Source organism: Panthera leo, chromosome B2, assembly GCF_018350215.1.
Source record: "Panthera leo isolate Ple1 chromosome B2, P.leo_Ple1_pat1.1, whole genome shotgun sequence".
In the NCBI taxonomy this organism is placed as follows: domain Eukaryota; kingdom Metazoa; phylum Chordata; class Mammalia; order Carnivora; family Felidae; genus Panthera; species Panthera leo.
Window position 1 is genome coordinate 123,616,969 of NC_056683.1, and position 27,015 is coordinate 123,643,983.

At 42.1% G+C, this 27,015-nt stretch overlaps 1 long non-coding RNA gene across 1 annotated transcript in view; it reads left to right on the plus strand.

Moving 5' to 3' along the window:
- The window catches only part of LOC122220423, a 31,837-nt gene extending 5,955 nt beyond the window's left edge, over positions 1–25,882 (plus strand). Inside the window, exons 3-4 of the long non-coding RNA XR_006202841.1 lie at positions 20,803–21,030; positions 25,763–25,882. This is a non-coding gene — a long non-coding RNA (uncharacterized LOC122220423). The remainder of the gene's footprint in view (positions 1–20,802; positions 21,031–25,762) is intronic.
- The last annotated feature ends 1,133 nt before the right edge of the window (positions 25,883–27,015 follow it).

A 27,015-nucleotide genomic window follows, 5' to 3' on the forward strand; every position in this document is an offset into this window, starting at 1 on the left:
ACAGGTGGTGTCCAGAGAGTGCTTTAGCTGTCCTTGTTCAAGCAACCTTCTCATCTATTTTCTGGTTTCCAAATTTTCTCTCTTCAGCAGGCTCTGTTTTTCAGTGATGGCTTCTGCTTTTGAGAACCCCAACATCCTATACAAGAGTGATGATGTTTTGAAGCTACTACATGAATGGGTTTTTCATTCCCTTTCTCCATATGTCATGCATAGAATGACCATTCTGTCATGACAGTTCAGGGGAAAAAGGGGGAGAGTGAGTGACACTTCAGAGGGCACAGTGTGGGGGAAGGGTCTATCAAACAGCAAGAGGAAGTAGAATGCCTGTTCATTTGGTCTTCATGGATGATAGGAAGGGGAAGAAAGACAGAGGAAGGGCAGAAGGTTCAGACTTAGAAGTCAATGCTTTAGTGGTAGAAATACACACATGAGAATAGGAAAGACTGAGATCATTCTGGGTCTGGGATATAGTCATGTCAGCATGGAGAAGGAACCACACCACAGAACTGGCAAATAAATAAAGGATGGCACTCCACATTTCTCACGGACTACCCAAACATGCACTGCAACTAGAAGTTTCCATGTGCCATGTAGAGGGATGCAAAGACCTGCGTTAAGGATGAAGACAGAGTATATGACTGGGTCCACAGTATTCTGTGAGAGATGACAGGATGGTGGACAAATGACCACACAGACACCACGTGGCCCTCAGATCTTGTCTCTCCTCCCCCACCACAAGTCATATGGGCCTTGTCCCCCTCACATCAAGATGATGCGCTTTCAAGATGGCAAGGAGCAAGAGGTGGAACGTGATATAAAAAAAGACCGAGCAGCTGCCTAAAACAGCCTAAGCCAGAAGAAATAGCAATGTCATAAAACGTCAAGCTTAGTCAGTTTTCCTTTATGTTAAAAGATTATTTTTAAAGGATAAAACTATGATTCTCCCATGTGAAAGATTTTATTAACTCAAGTTATGAGGAAACTGGTAAGATTTTACAGCTGATTTAAAAGAGAATTCACACACACAAGTACAGGCCATCAGGAAGACTGATGAATATGAATACCGAATGAAACGAATGCCAAAAATTGGTCAACATCTACAGGGCAATAGGTAAGTGCCTCTCCACCAGACACAACTTGCAAAAAACATAAGCATTGTCATCGGTGTTCTACAGTTTGCCAGAGTTGTAAAGTAGCTCAAGGTCAACGAAAGGCAGATATAACCCAGAAGAGTTTACTAAATAGGATACTTATCTTTTTTGCCCTTTTCAAAGACTTTCACAATTTTTCCCGGTATCTACTACCAAGGAGTGGGGACTCTTGTGAAAGTTCATATCAGTTCTAGAAATGGAAGTTATATGTTCTTTGCATATTTTGGAAGTAATGTGTACATTTTGCAACTCTGTGAAGTCACCTTCCAGAGACACTACGACCATCTGCCAGTAATGGCCCTCTGATTTATCCTTCATCAATGCTCTGTAGAAGAAAAGGTGACAAACTGAGCCAAAGACTCTAAGAACCTGCAGTGTTCGTGTGCAGGGAACGCTAAGCCAAAGTTGCCAGGGTCTGAACTTTGATAAAATGAGAAAAACCCTTCTCCCCAACTTGAGTGCCAGCCTCATTCACATGAAAAGATGCAAAGCCATGTTCTCCAGGCCTGCATCATTTTTGAGAACTGTCCTTGAGATTTTATTTGGAGTCCCTCTCCCCAGAATGCTTACTAAAGATCTGTGGCTCGGTCCAAAGGGCTATCTGAGTGATGGGAAATGATCATTAAGTCCATATTTTAATTCTTTGACAATCTTAAAAGTCTTAAAAGACACCCTTAAAAGGATGGATACCATCCATCCATCCATCCATCCAGTCTTCCAGTTGTTCATACCAGGCAGGCACTAGGCGAGGCTTATTGCAAATCAGTAGACGTTTCCTAGATCCTGTCAACTGATGCCTTTCCAGGGTGTTCTGACTCCGGTTCCAGGAAGATAGCATGACATCTCAGGGAAGCAATAAAGTGCAAGAGTCAAAGAAGTCCCACCTTACTAGCTTTCTCTCTCTCTCTCTCTCTCACTTCAAGCAAATTATTATCATCTGTGAAATATGAGGACATAACTCTCATCATCTCATAACCTGCTAATGTCCATCATGCAGCTAGACGTCAGGTTCAGTCCGACTGCTGCTAACACCTACTCTTCCTCCCACTTAGGCTCTTATTTTACTTCCACATCAGCCATTCATGCAGATTTTACATTTCAGCTCTTTCTCACTGATTTGCTAGCATAACACCATCCTTCATCTTATTACATATCCTTTATCTCATTAACTAATATAATGTCATAACCCTGTTAACTTATTTGTAACCTATTAACATGACTGCAGTTGGACTAAAATTCTCTCATTTTTTTCTCCTATCACTATAAGCTTGTCATGAATGATTTAATCTGTTCCTTGGTTTTTGTCCCTTTCTTCTCAATCCTCATACCCTACTGGATTTTTCCAGTTTGTGATTCATAACTGGGATTACCAATGTTATCAAACCCAAACTTTTCAGCCTCCCCCACAATCTGCACCTCTTGTTCTAAGCATCATCTCTGTGACTGGTACGGCATCCCAACTTCCCCGCTTATTCATAACCTGGACCCTTTCCAGCTTTCCACTGTTCCACAAACATTGTTTTTTGTCAGGCCAGTGATCAGGGCTAGAGATATAAAGCAGAGGGGCACCTGGGTAGCCCAGTTGGTTAAGCATCTGATTCTTGATTTCCACTCAGGTCATGATCTCATAGTTTGGGGGATCGAGCCTCATGTTGTGCTTTGCACTAACAGTGCACAGCCTGCTTGGGATTCTCTGTCTCCCCCCCTCCCCCAAATAAACAAACATTTATAAGAGAAAGATATAAAGGATATAGAATGCCCTCCAGAAGTTGAAAGCCAGTGTATAGGAATTAAAAAGAGAGACATATATTTAATTCAACTTATGGAATAACTCTCTTAAAATGTTTATTTCAAAAGTTGAATAGGCTATTCCAGGAAATGGTGAGTTATCTTTTCCTGTACTGTTTAAGCCAAAGCTAAAAGACCATCCTATTGGGGTGGGAGAGGATGGATAAAACAGCTTCTAAGCATTGATGTTTCCAGTTACCTCTTTGGACAACGAAGACCCAACTCCAGGTTGGAGCAACCCTGCAGCGACTCCTCTCCCTTGCCATCTAAAGGGAGGGACCCTGAGCAGAGGGAGATAGTGACTGGAGAAGGCTGATGAAAGAAGACATCATTCATTCTGGTGACATTTACTTAATGATTTCTACAGAACTAAAAGAGCCCAGAGGCTCCTGAGTGGCTCAGTCCATTAAGCTTCAGACTCTTGATTTTGGCCCAGGTTTTGATCCCAGGGTCATGGGATCAAGCCCTGTGTCGGGCTCTGCACTAGGCATGGAGCCTGCTTAGGATTCTTTCTCTCTTTCTCCCTCTGCCCCTCTCCCCCACTCATGTTCTCTCTCTCTCTCTCTCTCTCTCTCTCTCTCCTTCAAATAAAATAAACAAAAAATAAAATAAAATATCCCAAATGACATTTCTATTTGAGAGCACAGGATTTAAATTTGTATTCTTTACCATTAAACAGATATCAATTCAGTGCCAGTGATGCGACTTGTTTAGTACAGACTAAATCGGAGACTGTTCGCAAGGACATAGTGCAAAGCAGTACGTAAGCGATGATAGGAGTTCCCCTCGGACATCAGTGCTGTGTTCTCACTTAGGTCACTCAGACGTCTCGTTGGTTAATTTGAACATTAGCAAAATCGCAGTCCCTGTCTTGCTCCTTCAGATTCAAACTAAAAGCTCATTTGATCTTCAGTGCATTATGTTTGTAGCGTAATAGATTTCTATAACACCATTCCCGGGTATTCTGTAACTGCAGTTGACAGCTTCCCCCCAGCAGTGAGGAGGTATTTGTGTGTGTTCTCCTGTGTGTTCTAGATATAATATTTCTGCCCTGAGGACAAGGATTATCTTCAGATTTGTTTTAAGTCTAGCACAGAAGCCAAATACATTAAAGGCTTATAAAGATGTTCATAAAAATGACAAAGAGGGGACTTTCCTTTGGGCAAGGCTTGTCATTTTCTAGTTTAACTCTAGCTATAGATGAAGAATGCGGCATTCAATCAGTTTTCAGTCTAGGCTGTACTGAAGGAAAGAAAAAAAGACACATAAAGACATAAATGTCTGACGAGTTGTACGTGAAGAACTCTTACCTGGAAAGGAAGATGATAATGCCAATGATGAATTCACTGAGGAAATGCATTAGATACATCAGATTGTCATCTTTCATTTCAAATTATGCAAAAGGGATAGGGGCCCACTCCTGACCATAGTGTGTCTACCAGGAGGGTGTTTTACAGGTTCTCAGATACACTAGTAATGATTGTGACTGTTTTCTCAGCAGGCTGTAACCACTGATTATTCAAAAAACAAACAAAAATGAAGATGCCCGGCTTAATGATTAATTTATCATATGATCTCCAGCATCACTCCTGCCACTGTTTCTTGATATACACTACAGCCTTTAGAACCTTTGTGTCTGGCTACCTCCTCGAGTGTCACTAAGGTCACTGATAATGACAGCAAATGACATCTGACTCTTGGGTGTCCTTCAAAGGAAGGAAGCCTGAGCCACCAGTGATACAACCTGGAAGGTGTTACGGAAGTGCCACCACAGGAAAAGGGGCTGTAAACCCAGGACTAAATGAAGCAAGTGAGAGAGTCCCACGGGTTCTGATGGCTCAGAAGCCCACCTCTAAGTATGAGATACATGAAACACTGGTGGGTGGCCACTCAAGTTTCTCTGCCACTTCAGCCCTCTTGGCCATCTCACTGGCTGGTAGCTTGACCTCAGGCCATGAAGGTGGAATAACGCCTCTTATGCCTCTTCTCGTCTTCTCTCTCTGTGCTCTTTCCTTCCATTTGGTATCCCTCAACCAGGACCAGATACGTAATTTAGGGGGTCCAATGCAAAATGAAAACACAGTGTCCTTTGTTTAAAAATTATTAAGTATTGGGGCGCCCGGGTGGCTCAGTCGGTTGAGCGTCCAACTTCAGCTCAGGTCATGATCTCCCAGTTCGTGAGTTCGAGCCCCGCATCGGGCTCTGTGCTGACAGCTTGGAGCCTGGAGCCTGCTTCGGATTCTGTGTTTCCTTCTCTCTCTGTGCCTCCCCTGCTCGTGCTCTGTCTCTGTCTCTCAAAAATACGTCAAAAAAAATTTTTTTTTAAGTAAAAATTATTAAGTATTTCGAAATGGACGTAGTAAAGGATTAAAGCAAGATGGGGTCTCTTAAGTGTGGGGGCCTGTGCAAATGTATTGGTCACATGTCCATGAAGCCATCCTTACCCCACTTCCCACTCCCTACCAGTAGCTTCAGTTTCTTCACGCTGCCCTGAGCTTCCTTAAGCAGCCTTACCCTGGCTGCTCCAGAGAAACCGGCTTCCCTTCAGTGCCCCATAGAGCCCCTTTTCATTTATTTCCTTCCTGTGGAGCCCTGGTCTCCACCCCTACTCAGCTGAATTTATTTGTGATAAGGCACTATCACACCTAACAATGGAATAATGAGCACTAAGGAGTTTGCCCTATAACTCAACGCAGAGTTTCTGGTGGAAGAATCTCAGGTCCTGGGACAAGTTTCCAGAGGAAGGTATTTAGGTCTTTTTCAGTCACACAGCAGACACATTGTGCTAGGTTCTGGGAATGCAAGGGTGAATGAGATTTGTTTCCAGCCTTTGAAGAACGGACTACTACTGTGGGTAGCAGACGCAGATCACAGAGTGGTGACACAGGTCAACCAAAGACAATGAATGATAGGCAGCAGTTTAGTGATACTGGAGACTAAAGGATAGGTGGTAAGAAGAACTACATCACAAAGAGTGCTTTGCTTGTGTTGTTTTTGACCTTTATAACAGGTAAAAACTGAGCAGTTACAAGGCAGATATGTGCAGGAACATAATTGATTTTATTTCTAAAATTGACTCGCTGCCATAAATCTCACATTCGATTTGGAGCAGAGACTTTGTTCCATAATATTCAATGTACCTGAAGGGGATCAGAATACCCCAAAATATCCCACTTTGGCATAGTGACTATTTTGAGCTGAAGGCAATTTAGAAACAGCAGATGCAGGAAGGACTCTCTGACCCCGCCTCACCCGGCTAAAATCCAAGTCGAAATTTCCAGCAAAAAAGGTACCCTTGCTGTACCAGGAAGAGAACATTCTTGTGACTGGAGATGGGGAGTCCATGCCAAGATACTTCCGTACAAATAACCCTGACTAAAATAACCCTTATTTTCCATTAGTTATCCTCAGATACTTCCTAGTCACTTTCTCACAATTTACCACCCCCAGAAGCCCAAAACTTCTTTCCTTTGTTTTGTCCCATCTCCACCACTTTACTGTTCTTTGTTAAGATGTTATGTAAGCTCCGGGGCCTATTTATTTCTCTGGGTCTTTGTTTGTCTTCTGGGAAGGCTCCTACTGTCAGGTAAAATTTGCATGAACTGTTGGTGTCTTTTGTTAGTCTAATTTGTCTTTGGTTGGTGTTTTTTGTTAGTCTAATTTGCAAGAAGAGCTAAAAACCTAAGAGGGTGGAGGAAGAGACTTTCCTTTTCCACATTCCTCAGCTCAATGTAAGGTTTTTTCACCCAAAGTCACATATTTTATCTCCGTCACTGTCCTGCTCAGACATAATCCTCTTAAGAGTAAATACCTGGTTACTGAGAGATTCTTGTCCACATCCCTCTTCGCTGACTCTTTTCTAATTTTTAGGGGGAGGGACAGGAATCATATGTCGTCCTGTATTAAGGAAGGTGACTCTCCTGTCCCCTACGCACTGCAGACTCCCCTGCATCCTGTCCAGGTGTAAACCTCTTTACTGGTGGCTTTTGCTGCTGTGCAACGTGACGGTCCTTGTCACAGGGTGCCAAGATCTATGAAGGTATTGGGGTCTGACGTCCTGGGCATTATCAGACTCTAGCAGCCGACACTTTTGGTGACCTCACACTCTTCTACCTTGGAACCTGGGTAGTGCTCTCTGACTTTGCCCAAGTGTGCAGAGCTCCGTAAGGCTGTTATGAGGTTCACTCTCCTCGCCCTTCCCTCAGTCACCCAGTCACGCAGGTAGAACATCAGTCCCACTACCTGCTTGTCTGGAAGGACTGCGTTCTCTCTAGGTATCCCTAGGAAAACAAAGTTCTAGAACATTCTCCCGTTCCCTCACAACTGCCTGCATTCCCTTACCCCCACTACCACCCCAGGTTCTGACCCTGATGCAAGAAGCCAGAGGATTCTCCTCTTTCCTGGCCTTCTCCCCATTATCCCCCGACCCAACCTCATCAGGGCTTTTCTTCTACTGTGAGGAGGGAACTTCCTCCTATCCCACATTTTCCCCAGATCTATGATCTACTTTGTAGTAAACCCTCTAAGTTTAGTGCTTGACAAGTAGAAAGCAAACTGTGGGATTTCTCAGGAAACTCTGTCTCTTGAAAGCCTGATTTCTAAGACTCTTGTCTTCTAACCAAGTTTAGCATCTAAATTCAATGCTGAGCAAAGTTTTTATTTGTTATTTATTTTTTACTTCAACTGTTTATGTTTTCTTCTTCCCTGGGGTTGGGTCTTCATAATATAAAGGCTACTGAGGAAAAAGTCTGAAACACTGGGGAGGAAAAATAAATCTACTTACGATGCCACTATGTAAAGGAGCTAGAACTTTATCCTATAAATATTAGATGCCACTGAGAGAAGAGAAACAAACCAGGTGACCCTCTGATTCTTCCAGATTTTTGCATGGAAGCAATTTCCAAACCACAGGAAGGGGGAATTCAGGCAGTGGTCTCTCTGAATAGAGGAGACAGATGTAGGAGATTGGGAAGACTGAGGTACCTGTCAAAGCTCCAGAGAAAAAGAGGTTAAACCAGAGCTTCAAGGATGCCCTTAAGCCTGAATACTAACACCCCTTGTCTGAATACTAATCTACGCAGGGTAGGTTGGATTGCTATTAGAACAGCTGCTTGAATATTATAAGCTGAACAATTTCCTGAGCTAATAAAGATCTGGGAGAAAGTTGAGTTCTTACCAGCTGAGGTGAAGAGGCCTCACTGAATACCCAGTGCATTCAGTAGAGACCACAGAACGGTCATGTCTTAGGAGTGAGACTAAATTATCTCTAGATTAAAAACTACTTTATATCCTTTCTAATAAATCTCAAAGATAGTGTCTGAAATCAAATTGATGACAAGTAACTTAATTTTCTACTAAATAATATTCAACATTCTTTAAAGGAAGACAACAAAATCTAAACACTCAGCAGCACAACATTCATAACCTGTAGCATTCAATGAAAAGTCATTAGATAGGCAAAACAAAGCAACAAAACCTAAAACCAGGAGGAAAATCAGTCACTGGAAAGAGTCCTCACAGATAATGAAATTAGCATATAAGAATTTTAAAACAATAGTTTAAATATGTTCATATATTTAAAGGAAAATATGAATGCAATGAGGGTGTCAATAATTACACTAAATATTAAGAGTCTCTATTTTGCATCTGGATTCTACAGAGATTGCCAGACTGGATGCAAAGCAAGAACCACTACAAGCTGCTATAGGAAATACCCTTAAATATAGAGACAAGGATAGATTAAAAGCAAAAGGATGGAAAAAAATTATACTATGTCAATGCTAATCACCATAAAGCTAGAGTAACTGTATTAACGTCAGACAAATAGACTTCAGGAAAAGTCATATTATCAGGGGTCAAGAAGGTCATTTTATAACAATGATAGGGTTTATCATCAAAAGGGCATTAATAATCCTAAAACTACATACTTTTACAATACAGCTTCCAAATATGTGAAAGAATAACTGATGGACTGAGAATTGAAACATTCAAATCCACAGTTGAAGATTTCAATACTTCTCTTTCAGCACTTGACAGAAAAAGTCAATAGAAAACATTAAAGTTCGGGGCACCTGGGTGGCTCAGTCGGTTAAGCGGCTGACTTGGTCTCAGGTCATGATCTCGCAGTCCGTGAGTTCGAGCCCTGCGTCGGGCTCTGTGCTGACAGCTCAGAGCCTGGAGCCTGTTCCAGATTCTGTATCTCCCTCTCTCTGACCCTCCCCTGTTCATGCTTTGTCTCTCTCTGTCTCAAAAATAAATAAACTTAAAAAAAAATTAAAAAAAAAAAGAAAACATTAAAGTTCTAAAAACCTTAACAGTGCCATAATCCAACTTGACCTAATAGAACATTACATTGAATAACAGCAGAATTCATAGTTTTTTCAAGTGCACAAGGAACATTAGCCAATATAGACCATATGCTAGGCCATAAAACAAATCTCAATACATTTAAAAGGTTTTAAATTATATAGACCATGCCCTTTGCTCAAAATGGAATTAAAATAAAAGGCAATATAAAATGATATCTGGAAAATACTCCAAATATTTGGAAATGAAACACACTTTTGAATAACTCATGGGTCAAAAGAAAAGAACATAGTACAGGCAATCCTTGCATTGCACAGGTTCTAATATGCACAGATTTCAGCTACCATAAATAATACTGGTCCCTCATCAACATGGTTCCCATTTCAGTTACCACATTTTGGTTATCATAGTTTATTAACTGTAAGTAATTCAATAAACTTCATTGTGAGATTGTCAGTCCATGAATCACTATGCAAATGATCAGTGGCCAATCACATCACTTCTTCCAAAATTCTTTGGTGATGTATTGCTGTGCCTCTATTACTCAGTGCACACACATAGAGTAATGCTGTTTCCTTCTTGGTCCCCCCTGATAAATCACATGACATTTTACAAAAATGGATGACCCAAAGAAGGAACTGGCCAACAGAGATGAAAGTACATCAAACAAACAAAACGTGATCATGTTGGAAGCATAATTTGAATCAAATGCAAATGGGATTAGAGAAGAAATCGCTAACGTGGGAATCTTAATATTGCAGCTTTTTGAGAGATTCTAGATTTATAGTCCGAGGAATGTAGTGAAAGTGACATAAATGAGGAATGTACTTACAATGGAAAGGATAAAGATGCCCCAGAGGAAGGGATCCTGGCAAAAAATGTTACATTAAAGGACTCTTGGATATTTCATACCATTGAATGTGCAAAATATCAAATGTTGGAAGCTGAATCAAAGTTATAAAGTTCTGAGAATGACAATTCACAGAGGCATAGAAAAAGTGATCACTCCTCGTCATAAATTATACAACGACAAGGCAGCAAACACCGTTCAAACTCTTTTGATTTGCTTTTTCTGTCAATCGTAGCAATATATAAATAATACAAAATTCATTATTTCACCTCAGGGGGACAGTTCAGTGGCATGAGGTACATTCTCATTGTTGTACAACCATGGCCACCATCCGTCTCCAGAACTTTTTCATTTCCCAAATTGAAAGTCTGTATCCACTTCCTAAGTTTTTTATAAAGAAGGAAAACACTTTAATCCTCAAAGCGTTTCACTATAAACAGTTTAATGCGTCCAAGGGTTTAAATTACAGGGTACTAAATAAATATTCGTTTCATTATTTTTTTTTCATTTTCCTACACAGTTATAGCAGAGTTTCTAATGCCATGACAAAAAAATCTTAAAGGTCACAGAATAGTTGGAATTTTTCCATTGATTATTAAGATCACTTTGAAGGATTTCAGTTTGCATGGTCATTTTTATGGTCCTTCACTATTTTGTATACACTGTGTATCAAAATTTGCGAGGTAAAGTCAAAGTGGTCTCTAACAGGAAAGTTGTAGTTTTATTTGCTTACATTAGAAAATAAGAAAATTCTTTCAATATATGCATGTATCTAATCATCACATCGTACACCTTAAATTTGCAATGTTATATATCAATAATATCTTAAGAAAGCTTGGGAGTAGAAAATAAGAAAATTCTCAAGTTCAGTTCTCTAAATTTTTACCTTGTGAGCTAGAAAACAAAGAGTAAATTGAATCCAAAGTAATTATAAGGAAAGCATAAAGAGCAGAAATTAACACAATAGAAAACGCAGAAGCAACATAGTAAAATCAATGAAATCAAATAACCCACAATTATTATTATTATTATTATTATTTTGTATTTATCTAAAAGAAATGAAAATGTATGTCCACACAACACTGGAATACTAATATTCATATAAGCTTCATTCACAATAGCCCCAAACTGAAAGCAACACAAATGTTCATCAAGAGGTGAGTGGATAAATCGTGGTATATCCATTCAATGGAGTATTAATCTGCAGTAAAAAGCAATGAACTACTCATTTAAGTAGCAACATGGATCTTAACATTTTGAAAGCATCATGCTATGTAAACGACACGAAGAGGTACACACTGTATAATTCTATTTATATGGAAATCGAAAATAGGCAAATCTGATTTACACGGACTGAAAGTAGATCAATGGCTGCCTGGTTCTTGGGGTGAGGTGGAGAGACTGAGTACAAGAGAGCATAGAAAACTTCTCAGGGTGATAGAAATGGTCTATATCTTGATATGGTCGTTACTTGGAAGTTCTTTTTTTTTTTTACCAAAATTCATTGAGTTCAACATGTGTGAATTTTATTGCAAATAAAATGAATAATCATGAGGAGTATTAAACTGTAATACTGTCCTTGAAGGACACTGTAAACTGTAAACTGTCCTTGAAGGACATATTCATGTAAAGTTGGGTTCTTATGAACCAAGTATGTTGATGGTGGTATAGGGGAGGTAGACACTTGGACAATGATGCATGTTTGTGTTTATATTTGCATGTGTGTGTGTGTTGGTGGTGGTAGAAGATGGGTGGCTCATTTGCCTGCCTCCCACCATTCTGCTCCAAAGGAAGCACCCCCTTCTTCACTTTCACTTCCTCTGCTAAGGCTTATTTTCCAACATCACGTACATATTTGTACATATTTACATATTTACAACACAGAAATTCAGTCAACAATAAGAAGAATGTAGCCTTCTGTGTTCTCTCCATTAAATACCACTACCCATATAGAGCTGCAGGAAAGCACATTTCTCACCCGTGCATAATTTACAGCCCAATGCTTTACTACAAAGTGAGAATTTCTCTCTCCAAGTTCCCAAATGACAAGCCATCCTATTCCTTTTTTTTTTTTTTTTTTTTTTTTCCCCAGGAACCAGGTCTTTCAGGCATATCGATGGGTGATAACTGCTTCCTCCTCACCCCTCCCCTAACACATACATACACACACACTCAATGCTGTACTTCCTGGGGGAATTCAGACCCAGTCTGAACTAGTTATGTCTGGCAGTTCCTCTGCAGCCTGAGAGAACACAGGGCTGCCACCAGCAGCCAGAAGCCAGAATGGAGAGCGGAAGGACCTCAAAAACTGTCCCCAGATGGTGCCCAGACAGTTTCCTACTTTGAAAGACAGCCCTGTTTTCTCTGAGTATTGGCCCCATGGCAAAAGATCGCAGACTTTACTGCATTTCATTGGTCATCTCTCCTGAGCCTAAACCTCTTGCTCAGCAAACCAATGCCAAGGAGCAGGCTAGGCAGAATCTCTCTGGCAGTTTCCCTGCCAAAGACAGCAGCCAGGGCCGGGCTTCTCCAAGTAGAAGTTGGTTCATGCCCTGTGTTGCTGCAGACATATGCAGGCAGTAGAAGCTATCCTGGGCTCTGCCTCACCAGCAGCCTTTCTGGTTTGCTTCTGTTCATTCTTCCGTGTAGAACTATTTGTAGAACCCAGAAGCTACCTACCTCTGCTTCTTAAACATCTTCTTCACAAGCTACTTCTTTTATTAAGTGGTCGTATGTGATATTCCAAGTTTTGGAATCACATGGGCTACTTCTTGCCAGATGTTACAAACCACTGAGCTTGGCAGAAATCACAGAACGTCTTGTTTTTTTTCAACTGTCACTTATATAGAGATTGCGTACTAGACTAATATTGACTATATCTACTCCTTTGATCCATAACATGTTATCATTCAAATATCATATCATGCCTAATCCTAAATATTCAATAATGGTTCCCCAAACCAAACAAGCTGGCATGAATTGAGTTGTTTGTTTTTGGGTTTTTTTTTCCATGTTTCAGAATTTGGGCTAGCATTGTGTCCTATGAGAAACACTAGTCTCCCCGTCTGAGGCTGAGTCAAGGGTGGAGAGTGTGCCTATCACACAGCCAGATGAACAATACAGAGATCTGGACTGATCTGATCTGATCTGGCTTCTACGCCAGCCTATGGCTTTCAGCTGGGGATCTGAATTTGACTTCTGAGACCTCTGACTCACTAATCAAAACTGAGTCCATTTAATCATTTCCAACACCCTCTCCCTCTCGGTCTTCTTGAGACTGGTTATAGAGAGGCAGACAAATGAACTGTTCGTTCTTAGACCCATACATTCGGTCTGAAAACTCAAAGATATAAAATTTAATCTGAAACCCAAGTTCATTTTCTCTCGTTGCAGCAGAATTTAGTTTGCGCCTAGAAATGCTGGCCCGAAGATGTTGATCATGTTCTGAACTGAACCAAAAGTCAGAAATAAATTTTAAATCTATCTATCAAAAAAAAAGTATCATGCACTGTTTTGCTTACTTATACTGTTGGGTAAGCCTTTGGCTAGGAAAACATGTAAGGTGTTTCATTTGTCAGACCGTATATTGGATAAAAATCTAATCTTGCCTGTTCTGAAAACATTTACGTCTTCTAAAAATTCCTTGTATTGCCTAAAATAAAGTTTTATTTTTTAAATACACCAAGCATAAAATTACTTAATCTTCAGGAAGCATCTGATATGAAACCTTAGCTTTGAAATGATAAATTCTGTATCATTTTATGAGCTAATTAAATAGGTCCAATCTCTCATAAACATATATTCCCATGAAGACTGGAGAAAGAACTTTTAAAGCTACGTAAAATAAGAATAAGTAAATACGTTCACTTCATAAAGCAGGAAAAAACGTCTCGTCTCGGCACAGTGCATTAGGTGCCTTACAGAAGAGTAAGGCAAGTGATTTTCCCTGCCTAGGAAAATTATCAGACTAAACATTAATGGTATTGCAGGTGGCAGCAGCTGTGAACATAAAAGGGTTGTTGTCGGCTACTTTTTCCCCAGTGATGTTCGGCATTTTCTTAAAAATAATGTGCATCGATATCACCACTACCTTCAACATTACCCTGACGGTGAGCTGGGATCTAGTCCTGGAGTAACCGATGGGTTATTAGGAGTGGAAGGAGAGGGGAAGGGAACCCCACTCTAATCCCCATCTAATCCAGTTATCAACTGGATAGCAGGTAGATCTTTCAGACCTCCTCGAAGTTTGAAATAGGGGTACTGGCAGCAAGAATAAAACGAACAGGGGCGCCTGGGTGGCGCAGTCGGTTAAGCGTCCGACTTCAGCCAGGTCATGATCTCGCGGTCCCTGAGTTCGAGCCCCGCGTCAGGCTCTGGGCTGATGGCTCGGAGCCTGGAGCCTGTTTCCGATTCTGTGTCTGCCTCTCTCTCTCTGCCCCTCCCCCGTTCATGCTCTGTCTCTCTCTGTCCCAAAAATAAATTAAAAATGTTGAAAAAAATTAAAAAAAAAAAAAGAATAAAACGAACAAATAACTAGCCCAGAACTAAGAGAAGTTGCTGTGTGCCAGCTCCCCACTGAAGTGACAAAGAGATTGACAAGGCAAAACTTCTTAATTAACCAAATGCTAACGGTGACCCATATAAATATGTGTTTGAGTACATCAGACATCCATTATTAAAATGGCTCCAGGCCATGTCAAATTTCCTAGCCAGGACTTGTCACATAATGTTCTTGAAAATGCTACTTTTTGTTTACAAATATACAAGAGTTTACAGCCAGTTGCTAGGTAGATACAATTCAGCTTTTCCAATGGTTTTCACAATTTTCATCGGATTGGATTGTCATCTACATCACAGAAGGAAATCCATGTAATAGGGTCCTGATTTCTAGCATAAAACAAGAAATGGGCCAGATAAAATCTCTGGGGAGAATGGTTGAACGTCACAACCAGAGCCATAATATTAAGAATGCGGCTGACTTGAGGGGCACCTGGATGGTTCAGTTGGTTAAGCATCCAACTTCGGCTCAGGTCATAGTCTCACAGTTTGTGGATTCAAGCCCTGTGTCGGGCTCTGTGCTGACAACTCAGAGTCTGGAGTCTGCTCTCGATTCTCTCTCTCTCTCAAAAATAAATAAACATCAAAAAAAAAAAAAAAAAGGAGGAGGCAGACTTGAGTTATATAATAAATGAAGGACCCCACAGAATTGATAGCTTGTTATAGGGTCACTGTCACATTCCAAACCAAATCCTGTTTAAAATGTGCATGGTTAACTTTTGCTGCTATGGTGCTATGATGCACTGTTTTTCCGGAAACAAAAAGAGTTAGCCTGCTTTCTGTACGAGTGTTCTCATGGTGCCAGGGTAAAGGAAACGTAGGCAGGGCACTAGTACGTGTCCAGAAATGAAGAGAAGTTGCTAGAAAATGGCCAAGGCAGTCCACCAAGACCTCAGGCATATTTTAAACTCATCAATAGGTACGATTTGATGGTAGAAATGGCAGCCTCTGCCAACTCTCGAAGTGAAACAGCTTCAGCCCACTCCTTTGACTAATGCCACTGCTGTTTGGTACAAGGTAATAACAACAGAACTTAGAAAAGAAATCCCACGTTACCAGCCTTCAGCCCCCAGGGTGATCTAGACAGGGAAACAGGGTGGGAGGGGTGGCAATGGGGTAGAAGTTCCCCTTAAACCCAAACTTCCCAGAAACTTTTGGCCTGAAGTTGTAATAGTATTGGTAAATTTTTAATGAATTTACTCAATGTTTTACAAACACTGCTCTTAAGAGCTTTGTCTCACCAGAAGCAGAAGTGTCCAGTATTGTGGGATAACAAGGCCCCCCGGGTATTTCCAACCAGCGGTGAGAAGCACTCTAATCATCTAGCAAAGGAAATATCATTCTCGTGCATTACCCAAGAATTGTTGCTTAGCCCAAACAGGCTGAAGCAGGGTAGAGAATCTTTATAACAGATAACTTTTTTTTTTTCTTTTTAATGTTTTCATTTTATTTTTGAGAGAGACAGAGCGTGAGCAGGGGAGGCGCAGAGAGAGAGAGGGAGACACAGAATCCGAAGCCGGCTCCAGGTTCCGAGCTGTCAGCACGGAGCCCGACGTGGGGCTTGAGCTCCCGAACCGTGACATCGTGACCTGAGCTGAAGCCAGCCACTCAATCAACCGAGCCACCCAGGCGCCCCAGGGTAGAGAATCTCTAGAGAGTGATGTGGATGGAGACTGGCCCCCAGACGGACCCCACAAGTCAGCACTGACCTTGGAGAACTCACCACTTCCCCAAATCTGGTTCACAGTCTTGGGGGGCAGAAATGATTTTGTAAGTGTCCCAGGGTTGGCCAGACTTGAGATGCTGACTCATTTAAACAAAGCCTGGAAGACATGATGTACAAAGCTAGAATGATAATTTAGAGTGTGGTATTCGTGGTGGACTGAGTAGCCCTCTCTTTCCTTTCTGACAAGCTATACTATCACCAAACTGTTTGGCAGGCACGGGCAACAACCAAGGTAACGGGAGCACAGTAGCATTGGGTTCTGCAGTCTGTTTTACCCACCTGCATACCAGAGATACACCCGCCAGACAGACCAAATACATAGTCACGGAGAGAGTACCTTCTTCTGGGACACTCGCCTTTGCGAGTCTACTTTTTCTCGGGGTCCATGCTGGTTGAAGCCTTTCCTCATTGACATTTCTTTTTTCTACTTTCCCTTAAGTTTATCAGTAGGCATTCAACAGAGTTACTTTCTATGGCTGTGCTGGTCTGACGTGCTGATTTCTTTCTTTCTTCTCCTTCTTTTTTTGTCATGTTTATTTTTGAGAGAGAGCATAAAGAGTGCGTGCACGTGCGCTGGGGAAGGGGCAGACACAGAGGGGACAGAGGACCTGAAGCGGGCTCTGTGCTGACAGCAGAAAGCCTGATGCGGGGCTCAAACCCACGAACCACGAGATCGTGACCCGAGCCGAAGCTGGATGCCTAACTGACTGAGCCCCTCAGGCGCCTCTAGCGTGCCCATTCCTTCATTTAAGCCATACAGGGCACTCTCCTTTCAAGTAGTTAGGGGCACCTACTGAAGTGCCATCCACATTGTGAAAGGAAGTATGTGAAGATATTTGATGAAAACCTTAAAATGGAAAGCTCTCCTTGAGAGCTGGTAGCTCCTGGAAGGAGGCAGTGCCCGAGAATTCAAATAGGAAAGGTGTTGCCAAGATGGCTGTGCATTTGGGGGTCTTTATCCTTAAGGGATATTGGTTATAGGATCACCAAGGTGTGACAATCAAAGGAGGAAGAAGGAAGGGAAATGATATAAATCAACGCCTGCAGTCTGAAGGCGGGGCAACCATACGGTGGCTCTTATTTGACAGCTTCTGACTCAGGCGTCGTCTGTCACCGAACACCTATCACGTTCAAGGTGCAGAGCTCTGTGCTACGAGGCTTTCAAGAGAAACAGGGACAACCTGTTACAAACGATTAATGAACTTTGCTCTTTCTGCCTTCTCAGTAGGTCAGTTTTTTCTCCATTGGCCTGCAATATCCAGAGAGGAGGAAGGCAGTGGGGAGGGGCAGGAGATTAGGGAGTTCAGTAGGGAAGGAATTCAAAGAGAGCTGAGATAATAATCACCTTCCAGCCTTGCATGATAGGGGTTTGCCGTGTAACCTTAGCTTTATAAACTTGCCCGACATTTTGAGAAAGGATTGTCCCCGTGTCTTTACCCGATAGCCTAGTAATGAGCCTGCCTGGCCAACTAGATCCCAGAGTTTTACATAAAGTACAAAAACAGGAAGTTGGTTAGCGAAGGCCAGTTTGTGTGGTGGGGAAGGGGTCTGTCTCTGACCCCAGAGAAGTAGGAAGAAGAAAAGGAGGAAGGAAGGTGTGGGAGGTCGATAGCCAGATGAGTGTCCCATTTGCCCCTCCTGGCTTTGGGCCTGGAGCGGGACTGCGTCCAGTCACTTCTCCTCACTCATTGTACTGTTCTATAACATCACCACAAACACTGAATTAGCAAATACTGGACCACTGCTCTTTGGGGACATACATGGTTAGGTTTCTGGTAACATCTTTTTTCCTTTCAAATAGGTTTCTTTTAGGGCAGTTTTAGGTGCACAGCAAAATTGAGCAGAAAGCAGAAAGTACAGAATGCTCCCATATTCCGCCCCCCCCCCCGCCGCCACAAACTCATAGTCTCCTGGACTATGACCATACCCCACCAAAGTGGTACACTTGTTACAATCGATGAAGCTATATTGATACATCAGAATCATCCCAAGCCCACAGTTTATATTAGAGCTCACCCCTGGTATTGTACATTCCCTGGGTTTTGACAAATAATGACACATATCCACCATTATAGGATCATACAGGAAAGTTTCATTGCCTAAAAATCTCCCTGCTCCGACCCCCTGGCAACCACTAATCTTTCACTGCCTTCATAGTTCTGCCTTGTCCAGAATCTCATATAGTTGGAATCATACAGCCTGTAGTCTTTTCAGATTGGCTTTTTTCACTTAGTAATATATATTTCAGTCTCCCCTCCACCCTATCTTTTCTTGGTTTGATAGCACATTTCTTTCTAATGCTGAATACTATTTTATTGTCTGGATATACCTCAGGGTAATGGACTGAATTATGTTCCCCCGCCCCCACCGTGAAATTCATATGTTGAAACTCTAACTCCCATATGACCGCACTTGGAGACAAGGCCAGTTACAAAGGTAATTAAGGCTAAACAAGGTCAGGAGGTTATAAAGGTGGGGCCCTAATCGATAGGACTGTCCTTATAAGAAGCAGAGACATGCTCACACAGAAGAAGAGCCATGTGAAGACAAAACGAGAAGCTGGCCATCTGCAAGCCAGGAAGAAATCTCTCACCAGCAAGCAAATTTTCCAGCACTTTGATCCTGGATTTCTAGCCTCCAGAACTGTGGAAAAAACATCTGTGTGTAAGCCATCCAGTCTGGGGTATTTTGTGATAGCAGCTGGAGCAGACTAATGAATACACAGTTTATGTATCTATTCTCCTACCGAAGGACAACTTGGTTACCAAGTTTTGGCAATTATGAATACAGCTGCTATAAACAGCCAACGTGCAGGGTTTTGTGTGGCTGTAAGTTTTCAACTCATCTGAGTAAATGCTAAGGAGTGTAACCACTAGATCATATGGTAAGAGTAGCTTCAGCTTTATGAGAAACTGCCAAGCTGTCTTCCACAGCGGCTGCACCGTTTCGCATTTCCACCAGCAGCGAATGAGAGTTCCTATAGCTCCACATCTACACCAGCATTTGATGGTGTCACTGTCCTGTATCTGGGCCATTCTAATAGGCATGCGGTAGTCCTTCAGGGTTGTTTTGGTTTGCATTTCCTTAATGCCATAACCTGTGGAGTATCTTTCCATAGGCTAATTTGTCCTCCACATACCTTCTTTGCTGAGGTGTCCAGGTCTTTTGTCCATTTTTAAATCAGGTTGTTCATTCCCTTGTCGTTGAGTTTTAAGAGTTGTTGGTATATTTTGGATATTAGCCCTTTGTCAGTTAATGTCTTTTGCAAATATTTCTCCCACTTTGTGGCTTATCTTCTCATTCTCTTGACAGCATCTATCACAGAGCAGAAGTTTATACTTCATTAAATAATCAACATATAACCCTGTTTTATGTGTGTATCTATTTGTTTAAGAACACCTTATTTAATAGACACCATTGACTCATTAACACTGAACTCACAGACAACGGTTCTGTAAAACACGCCTGGAGGAAGCTAGTCTGACACATTGCTGTCTTGGTGTGCCCAGGCTTCTACTCAGGCTGCCATGACAAAATACCACAGACTGAGTAGCTTAAAGAAATTGAATTTCCCACGGTACTGGAAGCAGGAAAGTCAAAGACCAAGGTTATGGTAGGTTTCTGGTGGAAGCTTTCTTCCTGGTTTTAGATGGACACTTTGCCCTCACTTAGCCTTTCGCCCGAGTACAGTGCACAAGAGAAAGCCCTCATCTCTTTTGATAACAATCAGGGCCCACCCGTAAGACCTCATTTGACCTTGATTACCTTCTTAGATGTGTCATCTTCAAATAGAGACACACGGGAGATTAGGGCTTCAGCATATAACTTTTGGAAGGCACTAACATTCAGCCCTTGTCACCTATGATTTCTCCATAAGGCACTTCACAGCCTTCTCACTCTTACGAGCCATCCACAGCACGTCAACACTGTACTCAAGGGGCCACTGTCAACAGCAAAATCACCAACACGAAGCACGAAAATGCGAAAAGCTGAGCACCAAATAGGTCATGTAAGGAATACTTGCTGACAGTGTGAGTCCTGAAGTAAGACCGGGTGTCACCCTATTTGACCCCAGCTGAGAAGGGGCAAAACAGGCAACTCAAATTTCTCACCACTCTGCAAACAGCCATGGATGTGTAAGAGGCTGATTTGGGGGTTAAAACAAGTTTTAGTGATTAGGCAAATTCACAAATATAAAAGCAGCAAATAATGAGGATTGACTACATATATTTTAGATAAGTCGAAGGTATCATTCAAGTAAGGGGCTGCTCAACCTGCCCACTTGGATCTGAAGAAGTTCCTAGGACAGGAGGCCTATGCCGACACATCATGGTCATCTAGGTATTTACGAGGGGGGAAGGTCATGAGTAGACAGGAAAGGTCTAGGTGGCAATCTGGAATCTCCCTTTTCTCTTTCCTCACAGGATGTTGAGTTTAGAGCCAGAGGACCTGCCACAGGCCGGCTGTGGCAAAGCAAGGTGACCCTCCAGCAAAGGCTGCAAGTAGACAACGAGGCCAAGCAGCTTAAGGAAAAACAGCAGAAACTCAGGGTTCTGTAGCTCTTCAGAATTGAAGAGAAGCAGAGTCAGTGAGTAGGAAATGTTCCTGTTCCTCAGTCTGCAAGTCCTGAGCCACCCGAGTGGCTTAGTCGGGTAAGTGTCCAGCTCTTGATTTTGGCTCAGGCCACGATCTCACGTTTCGTGGGTTCAAACCCCGCGTCAGGCTCTGTGCTGACAGCATGGAGCCTGCTTGGGAATTTTCTCTCCTTCTCTCTCTGCCCCCCCCCCCCCCCCGCTCACACTTGCATGTGTGCTCTCTCTCTCTCTCTCTCCTTCACTCTCAAAATAAAAAAAAAAAATTAAAAAAAAAAAAACAGGAAAAAGAAAAGAAGGAAGGAAGGACATATTCTTGAAAACAAACTTGAGAGAGCCAGAGTTCTCCAGCTGCAGCTTTCAGCTCTGGAGGGCAACAGAACTACCTGGACAGAGGCTGCCCCCTGGAGATGTGCAGATTCCTGCCGGTAGGACTCATGAGCCTTCAGGAGGCCAGGGGTCTGTCCGTACCCCAGCAACACAACAGGGAACCAGTAAGCCATGCTCTTTTCCAAGAGTACACCCAGACTCTTCCATTTCAACTAGACTGTAACACGGTGGGGAAAGCCAGGCTAACTGAGCCACTGGGCAGCTTTATCCAGTAGTGACTTGAGATGGCCTAAGAGACTCTTTAAATTACTCGGGTTCTAAATCAGATTGTACAGTTAGCTTTTCTCCCAGTTACTTACCAATGGGTGGGGGCTCGGGAAGAGTGCCAATCTAATTAGAAGATAAGGAAATTCCTTTCTCTCAGTATATCTCAGCTGTACTATGAGCTGAAATATATGGTCCAATTACACACACACACACACACACACACACGCATAGTTTTTAATTTGTTCAGTTGTGGTCATAACCTAGTGAGAAAAATAGAAAATCCCTCATTCATTAATCATGATGACAAGGCCGTTTATGAGTGCTCTAAATGTGAGTTACATTGACTTGTTTTATCCAGAGGGCAGCAGTGAGCTTTGGCAATGTTAGCAAAGGAAGACATTGGATGGTAGTCTGCAAGCTGATGATGCCACTCAGTCTGAATGTCCCTGGAAGGCTGCTCCAGTACATTCAAATGTAATTATTGCTGTTTTCAGTCTTGACTGCAACAGATGAACTTTTCAGGAGCCCAAGCAGCAGAGCCCAGCCAGACCATCTTCTTTCCTCTTACTCCACATCCCCTGATGAGTCCCAGGCACTTGGCCTGGGCCATCTCCTGTAACTGATTCTCTTCGTGGTATCGACGGCTTCATTTTGATCTACTCACTCCTGTAATTGTCCAGCCATTCTTCATGTCTGTGATCTTGTCCTTGAGATTTAGGACATGCTGATTATCTTTCATCGCTTCTCCTGCCGATACTATCCACTTACTGCCTCTCTCCCCTGTGCCGTGCCCTTGAATTCCTGAGACGGCGCGTTCAGGATTCTTGCTGCTGGCTTCCAGTTGGATTTCACTTCCTCCCTCCCTGCACCCTCCTTACTTCCATGCAGAGTCTCTAGCAAGTTGCTACATTCCTCTTTGACCACAGCCTCTCCGGGGTGGGGGAGGAGGGGGCTTCCTCATCAGCTCCCATCACGCAGTGGGATTGAGTGACACTCCCCTTGATCCATCAGCCCGCCTGTAGGTGATGATGGCTTCTCACTGTTGCAAGTCTCTGAGTCCTTTATTTCCATTTCCCTTACACTGCCCATTCCTCCATAATTTCTTCACTGAAATTTTTTTTTGTTCAGTGACAGGAGTTGGATTCTGCTCTCTGATACTCTAGTAACCTCTAATTTACTACTTGTGATACTTCCTTGAGTGTTCCACAGACCATCTGCTTTCAGAATCATTGTAGGTGCTCGCTAAAAACACAAAGTCCCGGGACCCATGCCAGCACCTTCCCAGTCAGAATGTTTGGGAGAGCTCAGTGGAGATTAGGCTATCTTCATTTTAACCCATTCAGAGCCCCCACCAAAACCAAAGACCTTCATATGAGTCTCCTGTCTGCTTGGAGTTGGCTAGCACCCGAGCGTGTTCCTGGGCCTGTCAGTAGTTTTCCAGAACCTTCAGGTAAAGCTCCTCTTTATTCTTAAGAATGAATCAAAGATTAATTACATGTATTTCAAGTAATTTAAACTTCTAAGAGAAAGAAGTGTCTATAAATAAGATATTTTTGAGCCAAACCCACTACATGTTTGGAGGCTTGCCACAATGAATCCCCATCTACGCTCTCAGGAACTCAAAGCGCACCTGTTAGAAGGGAGCTAGAATGTTCAGTCCAGTTTGCTCAGCCACGAAATGGTCCCTATTACAAAGCCACCCCTGTTTCTTCTGCACTCACTGTTTGGAATTCTGAGAGAATTCAGAAGAGCAGTAAACACAGCAGCCATCTGGTTCCACTTACAACAAACTTTATAGAAGGGAAACCAAGCTGAAGGGACTCGCCTAAAGCCTCACACCTGGTCAGTTTGTTTAGTGAATTTTTTCATAGGTTTTCTTCCTCCAAAACAGACTTCAGGTGTTGCTTACATATAACTTGTGACAGAGGTGGCCCTCTAGGTCAGGTCCTTCCTCTGACACTTAAATCGGTGACATCAGAGTGAAATGTTACTTTTTTTTTTTTTTTTTTTTTTTGAGGATTGTATTAGTTTCCTATTGCTCATAACAAATTATGCAAATTGAGTGGCTTCAAACAACAATTAGTTATTACCCCTACAGTCTCTGTAGATCAGAAGTCCAGGCCCACCTGAGCTAGGTCTTCTCTGCTCAGGGTTTCACAAACTGAAGTAAAGGATTGGCCAGGCTGCATTTCTTTCTGTGGGTCAGGGTCCTTTTTCCCAAGTTGATATGATTGCTGGCAAATTCAGTTCCTTATGGTTGTAGGACCGAGGCCTCTGTTCTCTTGCTGGTTGTCTGCCAGGGTTATTCTTGGCTCCTAGAGGCCCTCTGTAGTTCTTTGCCATGTGGCCTCCTCCATAGGCCCTCTGTCACCTTGAATTGTTCTGATGTTGTTTTTTGTTTTGTTTTGTTTTGTTTTGTTTTGTTTTTGTCTCTGACATCTAGATCCAGTTGTAATGGGCCTGTGTGATTTAGTCAGACCCACCGAATAATCCCCTTTTTAGTTAACTCAAAGCCAGATGATCAGTAACCTCATCATGAGAGGGATGTGCCCTCGTGTTCAGAGGTTCTGCCTACACTCAAGGAGAGGGAATTATACAAGAAGTGTGTACCAGGGGTGGGAATCTTGGGGCCAGCTTAAACTTCTGCCTATCACAAGGTCTTAAAGCAGCATTTACTGAGTGCTGGACATGGGTCTAAACTTTGGTAAAAGATGAACTGGGCATAATTTGAAAATTTTAAGAGTTTATTTAAGCAAGAACTAATTCCAACTGGGCAGCCTCAAATCTGAAGTGTCCAGGAGCATGCTCCGGACTAGAACTATGGGAAAGACTTATATAGAGAAGATAGGAAAGAAAAAAAAAAAAAAGAAAGAAATTATTTGATTGCCTGTAGCTTAAAGTCCAGCTGACTGGCTGCGGTTGGTTGTCCTTGGCATTTCCATTTAGTAACCCTGAAGCATTTACAGGGTTAGATTTGGGGGTGTTTATGCAGGCCACCATGGCATTAGAGCCACCAGTCTAACGGTCCCCAGTTTAATTAATCTAATAACCGTATACATGTTCTAACCCATATAATCCTTACAACAGCTCTAAGGAGTAAATATCATTATTATTACCATCTTCTTTTTATAGACAGCATGTATAAGAGCAAATAAATTTAAGAAATGTAATTCCCCCTGTTGAAAACAAGGGAAGAGACTCTTTCTCCTCTCCCCTTTCTCTCACAATTTCTTTCTTTGGCCTTTTCAAAAATACAAATCTCTGGCCCGTCTCTAGCAACTCAGGAATGTTTTCTCCAGAACTGGGGGCCATCTCTTTGAAAGGTAATGATCAGGGAAGATAACACCTAATCTCCTGATGTCCTGGGAAGAGAAGGGCCTACTGGTTACTTGATTCCAAATTGCAAAATCCACCTAATGAAATGGGTTGGATCCCTTTATTACATGACAGTGAGATTTCTTTCTGTCTTTGCAATCTCTTTAACTGATGTATCGCATTCTGGTTTAATGTTTACCCAGTAATAAAATTGTCCTATTTCTTTTCTACCTTTGTAGTGATGTTTTCAGGGTCGGGAAGAGATTCAGAGAAGTTAAGTAACCTGTCAGGGACACCTTACTGCTGAGCGGCAGAGTTTAGATCGTGAGCCCCGGTAGTCTACATATCTACCCACCTCACTGTCTTGCTGTTGTATTACCAACAATAGCTTGTGGGTTCTAACTGTTCTTTAGCTAAAGCTTCTCCATACACTGTTCTATGGCCAATGAGGCCTCCATATCTGATCCTTTAGATCAGGGTTCCTCAACCTTAGAAATATGGACCATTTAGGCCACGTAACTCTTTGTTGTAGAAGCTGTCCAGTACATTGTAGGATGTTTAGCATCACACCTGGCCTCTACCCACTAGATGCCAGTAGCACACCCAGTTGTGAAATCAAACGTGTCTCCAGACATTGCCAAATATTTGGGAGGATTAGGGGCAAAATCACTCCAGGTTGAGAATCACTCCTTTAGTGGAAGAAGTAGGGGACGCACACACACACACACACACACACACACACACACCCCATGTGCTTGGCCAGGAGCAGGGAAGGAACCACACACATGGAAGAAAGGCTTTGACTTTGACTTCCACAGAATGGCTGAGGACCACTAGTCCGGTAGTTGGGGCTGCAGCCTCGTAAATCTTGTCCTTTCAGAAACAAGAAGAGACCAGTGTTGGCCGCAGTGTCCTCATTTCTTCACCCTATTCTTTTTTCTGGTTTGGTTGCAGAAGTGCCTGAGAAGAGCAAGTCACAATAAAAACTGTTCTCCTTACCGAAGATGTTTGCAGCTCTGGTTTATTGTGTATTTCTCTATCTTTAGTGAAAACTAAAGTCTCATTAAGTCCCCTAAAAGATCTTTGGGGGGAAAATGTTAATGAGTTTGGTCTAAGACTGAGCTTCAGATTTTATACAGCTGCAGACCACAGCACAAAAGTGACTTCAGCCTGGAAGAGTCTCAACTTAAAGCCTGGGAACAATCAAAAAAAATTTTTTCAGGATTATTTCCCTGCTACATTCAAAACTTTGCGTCTTTCCTCTACTAACAAGAAACATATATATGTGTATATATACGTATATATGTATATATGTATACATGTATACATGTATATATGTATATATATGTATATATGTATACATGTATACATGTATATATGTATATATATATGTATATATGTGTGTGTATATATATATATATATATATATATATATATATATATATATATACACATATTTCAGAGCAAGAAAACTTATGAACTGAAAATCAGCCTAATGTGCTTTCACCTCTTGCCCGAACATTCTGTACTTTAAATGTACTTCAGAACCAATGCTGTCTTTGTTCTGTGGCCATTTCCTCCCAAACCGTGTAAAGGACTATTCCTTTCCCGCAGTCAGCAAATAATCAGTATGTACCAAAGATCTGCTATCTCGCTGGGTACTGTAGGAAGAACAAAGAATCATCAGGTCCAGTTTCTCTACTCTCAAGTTTAGGTCACTGCTATGAAAAAGCAGTTTTGGGTCTGAAATGGAATAACATTTGCAAACATTTCCAATTTGCGAGTTCTACACACAAACATGATAGGTTGCAAAAGTGGGCTCACCGCTTGTTGTTTATAAGTAAAAGGAGACCAAAAGGTGTTTACGGTTGTCTTGCTGCTTGATGTATTTCCACCAAACAGAAGTGGGAATGATTCCTTTCATGTTTTAGAATTGGACATAGGCTCTTTCTCTATACTCGGATACCTTATGGTTGCATTAGGCATCTTTTGTCTGAAAGAAAACAGCTTCAACTAAAATAAAGATCTATTGAGGAAGATTATATTTCACTTGATGATCTTTCCAAAGTTCTCTGAAATCCCTTTAGCAACCACAGTTATGCAGACGCCAACAAATGTTAAATTTATGAAAAC